Below are 7,500 nucleotides of genomic sequence, written 5' to 3' on the forward strand. Positions count from 1 at the left end.
ACAATGTGAGGTGTGCATGGCAAAAAACACTCACGGTGAAGGCATGTGATATAATATGAAAATATCAAAAGTTAACTAACCAATGATATTGAAGCATATAAATCGAATCATAACTATATGAAACTCGAATTTAAGCCATATTTAAACTGGTAATATTGTGATTTTATGCCTGGTTTTCCATACGTTAGTTTAAATAGAAAAAATTTTCGAATATATATACATATATGAAGAATCTATATTCTAATACTAACATGTTATGGAATATAACCTTGGCATATTGGCACTAAAATATATAATAAAGACATTTCAAATCAAACTGAAATGTATTGAAATGAATTTTTCCCATACATTTTTGACAATGTGAGGTGTGCATGGCAAAAAACACTCACGGTGAAGGCATGTGAAATAATATGAAAATATCAAAAGTTAACTAACCAATGATATTGAAGCATATAAATCGAATCATAACTATATGAAACTCGAATTTAAGCCATATTAAACTGGTAATATTGTGATTTTATGCCTGGTTTTCCATACGTTAGGTTTAAATAGAAAAAATTTTCGAATATATATACATATATGAAGAATTCATATTAGCTATACTAACATGTTATGGAATATAACCTTGGCATATTGGCACTAAAATATAATAAAGACATTTCAAATCAAACTGAAATGTATTGAAATGAATTTTTTCCCATACATTTTTGACAATGTGAGGTGTGCATGGCAAAAAACACTCACGGGTGAAGGCATGTGAAATAATATGAAAATATCAAAAGTTAACTAACCAATGATATTGAAGCCATATAAATCGAAGCATAACTATATGAAACTCGAATTTAAGCCATATTAAACTGGTAATATTGTGATTTTATGCCTGGTTTTCCATACGTTAGTTTAAATAGAAAAAATTTTCGAATATATATACATATATGAAGAATCTATATTCTAATACTAACATGTTATGGAATATAACCTTGGCATATTGGCACTAAAATATATAATAAAGACATTTCAAATCAAACTGAAATGTATTGAAATGAATTTTTCCCATACATTTTGACAATGTGAGGTGTGCATGGCAAAAAACACTCACGGTGAAGGCATGTGATATAATATGAAAATATCAAAAGTTAACTAACCAATGATATTGAAACATATAAATCGAATCATAACTATATGAAACTCGAAATTTGAGCCATATTAAACTGGTAATATTGTGATTTTATGCCTGGTTTTCCATACGTTAGTTTAAATAGAAAAAAATTCTCGAATATATATACATATATGAAGAATCTATATTCTATACTAACATTTTATGGAATATAACCTTGGCATATTGCCATTAAAATATATAATAAAGACATTTCAAATCAAACTGAAATGTATTGAAATGAATTTTTCCCATACATTTTTGACAATGTGAGGTGTGCATGGCAAAAAACACTCACGGTGAAGGCATGTGATATAATATGAAAATATCAAAAGTTAACTAACCAATGATATTGAAGCATATAAATCGAATCATAACTATATGAAACTCGAATTTGAGCCATATTAAACTGGTAATATTGTGATTTTATGCCTGGTTTTCCATACGTTAGTTTAAATAGAGAGTTATGAATATAACCTTGGCATATGGCACTAAAAATATATAATAAAGACATTTCAAATCAAACTGAAATGTATTGAAATGAATTTTTCCCCATACATTTTTGACAATGTGAGGTGTGCATGGCAAAAACACTCACGGTGAAGGCATGTGATATAATATGAAAATATCAAAAGTTAACTAACCAATGATATTGAAGCATATAAATCGAATCATAACTATATGAACTCGAATTTGAGCCATATTAAACTGGTAATATTGTGATTTTATGCCTGGTTTTCCATACGTTAGTTTAAATAGAGAGTTATGGAATATAACCTTGGCATATTGGCACTAAAATATATAATAAAGACATTTCAAATCAAACTGAAATGTATTGAAATGAATTTTTCCCATACATTTTGACAATGTGAGGTGTGCATGGCAAAAAACACTCACGGTGAAGGCATGTGATATAATATGAAAATATCAAAAGTTAACTAACCAATGATATTGAAGCATATAAATCGAATCATAACTATATGAAACTCGAATTTGAGCCATATTAAACTGGTAATATGTGATTTTATGCCTGGTTTTCCATACGTTAGTTTAAATAGAGAGTTATGGAATATAACCTTGGCATATTGGCACTAAAATATATAATAAAGACATTTCAAATCAAACTGAAAATGTATTGAAATGAATTTTTCCCATACATTTTTGACAATGGTGAGGTGTGCATGGCAAAAAACACTCACGGTGAAGGCATGTGATATAATATGAAATATCAAAAGTTAACTAACCAATGATATTGAAGCATATAAATCGAATCATAACTATATGAAACTCGAATTTGAGCCATATTAAACTGGTAATATTATGATTTTATTCCTGGTTTTCCATACGTTAGTTTAAATAGAAAAAATTTCGAATATATATACATATATGAAGAATCTATATTCTATACTAACATGTTATGGCATATTGGTGTTATTGTATTTTATTCCTGGTTTTCTATAGTTAGTTTAAATAGAAATAAATTTTTGAATTCAAAATTTTATATTCTATACTAGCATTACATAGAAATTATCCTCAACTGTTTGTTTCTTGTATAAATACAGGAATTAAACAGATGATGAAGAGAAAAAAATAAGAAAAACAAAAATTTATAAGAAAAATTAAATTTTAAACAAAGGAAAAGAGGAGAAAATTTTTTTCAATCATATATATTTATGATTAAAAAATAGAATTATGAAATTATTATTTCAATTCAAAGAGAAAAATTATGTAATATATGAAATTATTACATTAAAAATGCATTTGAAAAAAAAGTAAAATGTTATTAAGAATGATAAATTATTTGAAAAATTGGCAAATATTAAGAAGAAATATCGTTCTTATATTTTTATATAAAATATATAATATAGAGAACGAAAATTCTTTTTCATAAAAAAACGGTTTTTGAATTTTGATAAGAAAAGCTAAAGGGGGGTCGCCCCTTTACTTTTTATATACACCGTAATTTATGAAATTTTCAAATATGAAAAACAAAGAAAAATATATAAATACAAATATTATTCTGGTTGATCCTGCCAGTAGTTATATGCTTGTCTCAAAGATTAAGCCATGCATGTCTAAGTACAAACAAATTAAAAGTGAAAACCGCAAAAGGCTCATTATATCAGTTATGGTTCCATAGATCGTTAACAGTTACTTGGATAACTGTGGTAATTCTAGAGCTAATACATGCAATATAAACACGGACCTTATGGAACGTGTGCTTTTATTAGACTAAAACCAAGCGATCATTTGATCGTTAAATTGTTGAACTCTAGATAACTTGCAGATCGTATGGTCCCGTACCGACGACAGATCTTTCAAATGTCTGCCCTATCAACTTTTGATGGTAGTATCTAGGACTACCATGGTTGCAACGGGTAACGGGGAATCAGGGTTCGATTCCGGAGAGGGAGCCTGAGAAACGGCTACCACATCTAAGGAAGGCAGCAGGCGCGTAAATTACCCCACTCCCAGTTCGGGGAGGTAGTGACGAAAAATAACAATACAGGACTCATATCCGAGGCCCTGTAATTGGAATGAGTACACTTTAAATCCTTTAACAAGGACCTATTGGAGGGCAAGTCTGGTGCCAGCAGCCGCGGTAATTCCAGCTCCAATAGCGTATATTAAAGTTGTTGCGGTTAAAAACGTTCGTAGTTGAATTTGTGCTTCATACGGGTAGTACAACTATATATTGTGGTATGTACATTACCTTATGTATGTAAGCGTATTACCGGTGGGAGTTCTTATATATAATTAATACAATGTATTTTTTATATATTCCTCCTATTTAAACCTACTTCAGTGCTCTTCATCGAGTGTTGTTGTGGGCCGGTACAATTACTTTGAACAAATTAGAGTGCTTAAAGCAGGCTCCAAATGCCTGAATATTTTGTGCATGGAATAATGAAATAAGACCTCTGTTCTACTTTCATTGGTTTTTAGATCAAGAGGTAATGATTAATAGAAGCAGTTTGGGGGCATTAGTATTACGACGCGAGAGGTGAAATTCTTGGACCGTCGTAAGACTAACTTAAGCGAAAGCATTTGCCAAAGATGTTTTCATTAATCAAGAACGAAAGTTAGAGGTTCGAAGGCGATCAGATACCGCCCTAGTTCTAACCATAAACGATGCCAGCTAGCAATTGGGTGTAGCTACTACTATGGCTCTCTCAGTCGCTTCCCGGGAAACCAAAGCTTTTGGGCTCCGGGGAAGTATGGTTGCAAAGCTGAAACTAAAGGAATTGACGGCAGGGCACACCAGGAGTGGAGCCTGCGGCTTAATTTGACTCAACACGGGAAAACTTACCAGGTCCGAACATAAGCGTGTAAGACAGATTGATAGCTCTTTCTCGAATCTATGGGTGGTGGTGCATGGCCGTTCTTAGTTCGTGAGTGATTTGTCTGGTTAATTCCGATAACGAACGAGACTCAAATATATTAAATAGATGCTTTCAGGATTATGATGTTGAAACTTATATAGCCTTCTTTCATGCGTACATCTTGAATGTACAGTGTTTGAATGTGTTTATATAAGTGGAGTCGTACCTGTTGGTTTGTCCCATTATAAGGACACTAGCTTCTTAAATGGACAAATTGGCTCTAGCAGTAACGAGATTGAGCAATAAACAGGTCTGTGATGCCCTTAGATGTCCTGGGCTGCACGCGCGCTACAATGAAAGTATCAACGTGTATTTCCTAGACCGAGAGGTCCGGGTAAACCGCTGAACCACTTTTCATGCTTGGGATTGTGAACTGAAACTGTTCACATGAACTTGGAATTCCCAGTAAGTGCGAGTTATTAACTCGCATTGATTAAGTCCCTGCCCTTTGTACATACCGCCCGTCGCTACTACCGATTGAATTATTTAGTGAGGTCTCCGGACGTGATCACTGTGACGCCTCGTGTGTCACGGTTGTTTCGCAAAAGTTGACCGAACTTGATTATTTAGAGGAAGTAAAAGTCGTAACAAGGTTTCCGTAGGTGAACCTGCGGAAGGATCATTATTGTGTTCCATATCCGTAAGAAAAACAAACAAACAAACAAACAAACAGACAAGCAAACAAACGAACAAAAAGAAAAAAAAAAAAAAAAAAAAAAAGAAAAAAAAAAAAAAATTTATATAATTATTTTGAATCCATAATTCTTTTTATTCTTTTTCATTCAATTTGTGATCCATCAATTATATCATATTAAATATAATATATGATGGTACATTTTGTAATGTTTTCTTATTTTTTTCTTTTAAAAACCTTTAAACATGAAAATAAAAAGTTGTACTTATTATTCATTTGATTGAATGATAAGTTAATTTGTTCACAATAACAAAGTGGTATATATTTATTATATTAATTATATATACATAAAATGATTAAAAAAATACAAAATAATTGAATCATAATAAATACCACCACTGTATTATTGTTGAACTAAGACATTCGCAACTTAATAAAAATGTTTAGAGTTAAATATATTTGATATATATTATTGAAAGAAAATCAATTTATATATTATTAATATTATTTAATTTTACTCTTTCAATTAATATATGCAAAAAAAAATTGACATTTGTTATAAATAAAAATAATAAAAAAATACTCTAAGCGGTGGATCACTTGGCTCATGGGTCGATGAAGAACGCAGCAAACTGTGCGTCCATCGTGTGAACTGCAGGACACATGAACATCGACATTTTGAACGCATATCGCAGTCCATGCTGTTATGTACATTAAATTCAATTTTAAAGTACTGCTTGACTACATATGGTTGAGGGGTTGTAAGACTATGCTAAATAAGTTGCTTATTCTTTTATAAAAATAATTGAATTTAAGCAAATGTGTATATATTGGATTTTAAATAATTCATAATATTAATAGCAAAAAAAATAAAGATATATATTGAATTTTATTTATTATATATTCTTTAAAAAAAAAATCCTCTCAAATAAAATGAAATGATGAAAATATTGAATCTAAGTATTCTTTACAAAAAATTTTCATATTATTTATATATATATATAAAATAATAATTTATATATGTAATTAAAAGGAGGAATGTCTAGCATAAAAATTAAATTTTTTATTCTAGGATTGCCTCATTTTACATTATTATTATTTTTATATATTTACAATATATAAAAGGAGAAAAGAAAAAAATAGAGATGAAAAGATGATATAATTTTTTTATTAAATTGTGATGAAGATAAAAAAGAATATTAAAACAACCTCAACTCATATGGGATTACCCCCTGAATTTAAGCATATTAATGAGGGGAGGATTTGGAAACTAACAAGGATTTTCTTAGTAGCGGCGAGCGAAAAGAAAATAGTTCAGCACTAAGTCACTTTGTCTATATGTCAAATGTGAGATGCAGTGTATGGAATATCTTAATATCTAGTATGAGAAATTAACGATTTAAGTCCTTCTTAAATGAGGCCATTTACCCATAGAGGGTGCCAGGCCCGTATAACGTTAATGATTACTAGAAAGATATTTCCAAAGAGTCGTGTTGCTTGATAGTGCAGCACTAAGTGGGTGGTAAACTCCATCTAAAACTAAATATAACCATGAGACCGATAGTAAACAAGTACCGTGAGGGAAAGTTGAAAAGAACTCTGAATAGAGAGTTAAATAGTACGTGAAACTGCTTAGAGGTTAAGCCCGATGAACCTGAATATCCATTATGAAAAATTCATCATTAAATAATTAAAAAAATAATGTGCATTTTTTTCATATAAGGACATTGTAATCTATTAACATAATAAAGTATTTATCAAAAGATCATTGGTGATATTAAGTTTATTTAAATTAATTTGCTTTTTAAGCATATTAACATAAAATAAATACTAATGATTTGATAAAGTGTTGATAGATTTTATTATATATAATGCTAAAATTCATTTTTTGAATTTTACAAAAAATTTAATATCTATGATATTAATATTTATTTGTATGCATTTATATGATTAACAATGCGAAAGATTCAGGATACCTTCGGGACCCGTCTTGAAACACGGACCAAGGAGTCTAACATATGTGCAAGTCATTGAGTTATATTAAACTTAATGGCATAATTAACTTAACTTAAATATAATGGGATTAATTTTTAGTCTATTTTTTAATAAATAGTCAATTAATTCAATCCCGGGGCGTTCCATATAGTTATGTATAATGATAATTTATTATTATTTATACCTCTAACTGGAGCGTACCTTGAGCATATATGCTGTGACCCGAAAGATGGTGAACTATACTTGATCAGGTTGAAGTCAGGGGAAACCCTGATGGAAGACCGAAACAGTTCTGACGTGCAAATCGATTGTCAGAATTGAGTATAGGGGCG

At 30.3% G+C, this 7,500-nt stretch overlaps 2 non-coding genes and 1 pseudogene across 2 annotated transcripts in view; all 3 read left to right on the top strand.

The window, feature by feature from the left end:
* The first annotated feature begins 3,173 nt into the window (after positions 1-3,173).
* Positions 3,174-5,164, top strand: LOC129252629 (small subunit ribosomal RNA). Its single transcript, XR_008583551.1, has one exon. It is a non-coding gene; the product is annotated as a small subunit ribosomal RNA (ribosomal RNA).
* A 589-nt stretch (positions 5,165-5,753) lies between these two features.
* LOC129252627 (5.8S ribosomal RNA) lies at positions 5,754-5,934 on the top strand (annotated as a pseudogene).
* Positions 5,935-6,378: 444 nt separating this feature from the next.
* The window catches only part of LOC129252626 (large subunit ribosomal RNA), a 3,988-nt gene continuing 2,866 nt past the window's right edge, over positions 6,379-7,500 (top strand). The window contains exon 1 of the ribosomal RNA XR_008583549.1: positions 6,379-7,500. This exon is cut by the window's right edge and continues 2,866 nt beyond it. This is a non-coding gene — a ribosomal RNA (large subunit ribosomal RNA).

This window comes from Anastrepha obliqua, unplaced genomic scaffold, assembly GCF_027943255.1.
Source record: "Anastrepha obliqua isolate idAnaObli1 unplaced genomic scaffold, idAnaObli1_1.0 ptg000291l, whole genome shotgun sequence".
Lineage (NCBI taxonomy): Eukaryota > Metazoa > Arthropoda > Insecta > Diptera > Tephritidae > Anastrepha > Anastrepha obliqua.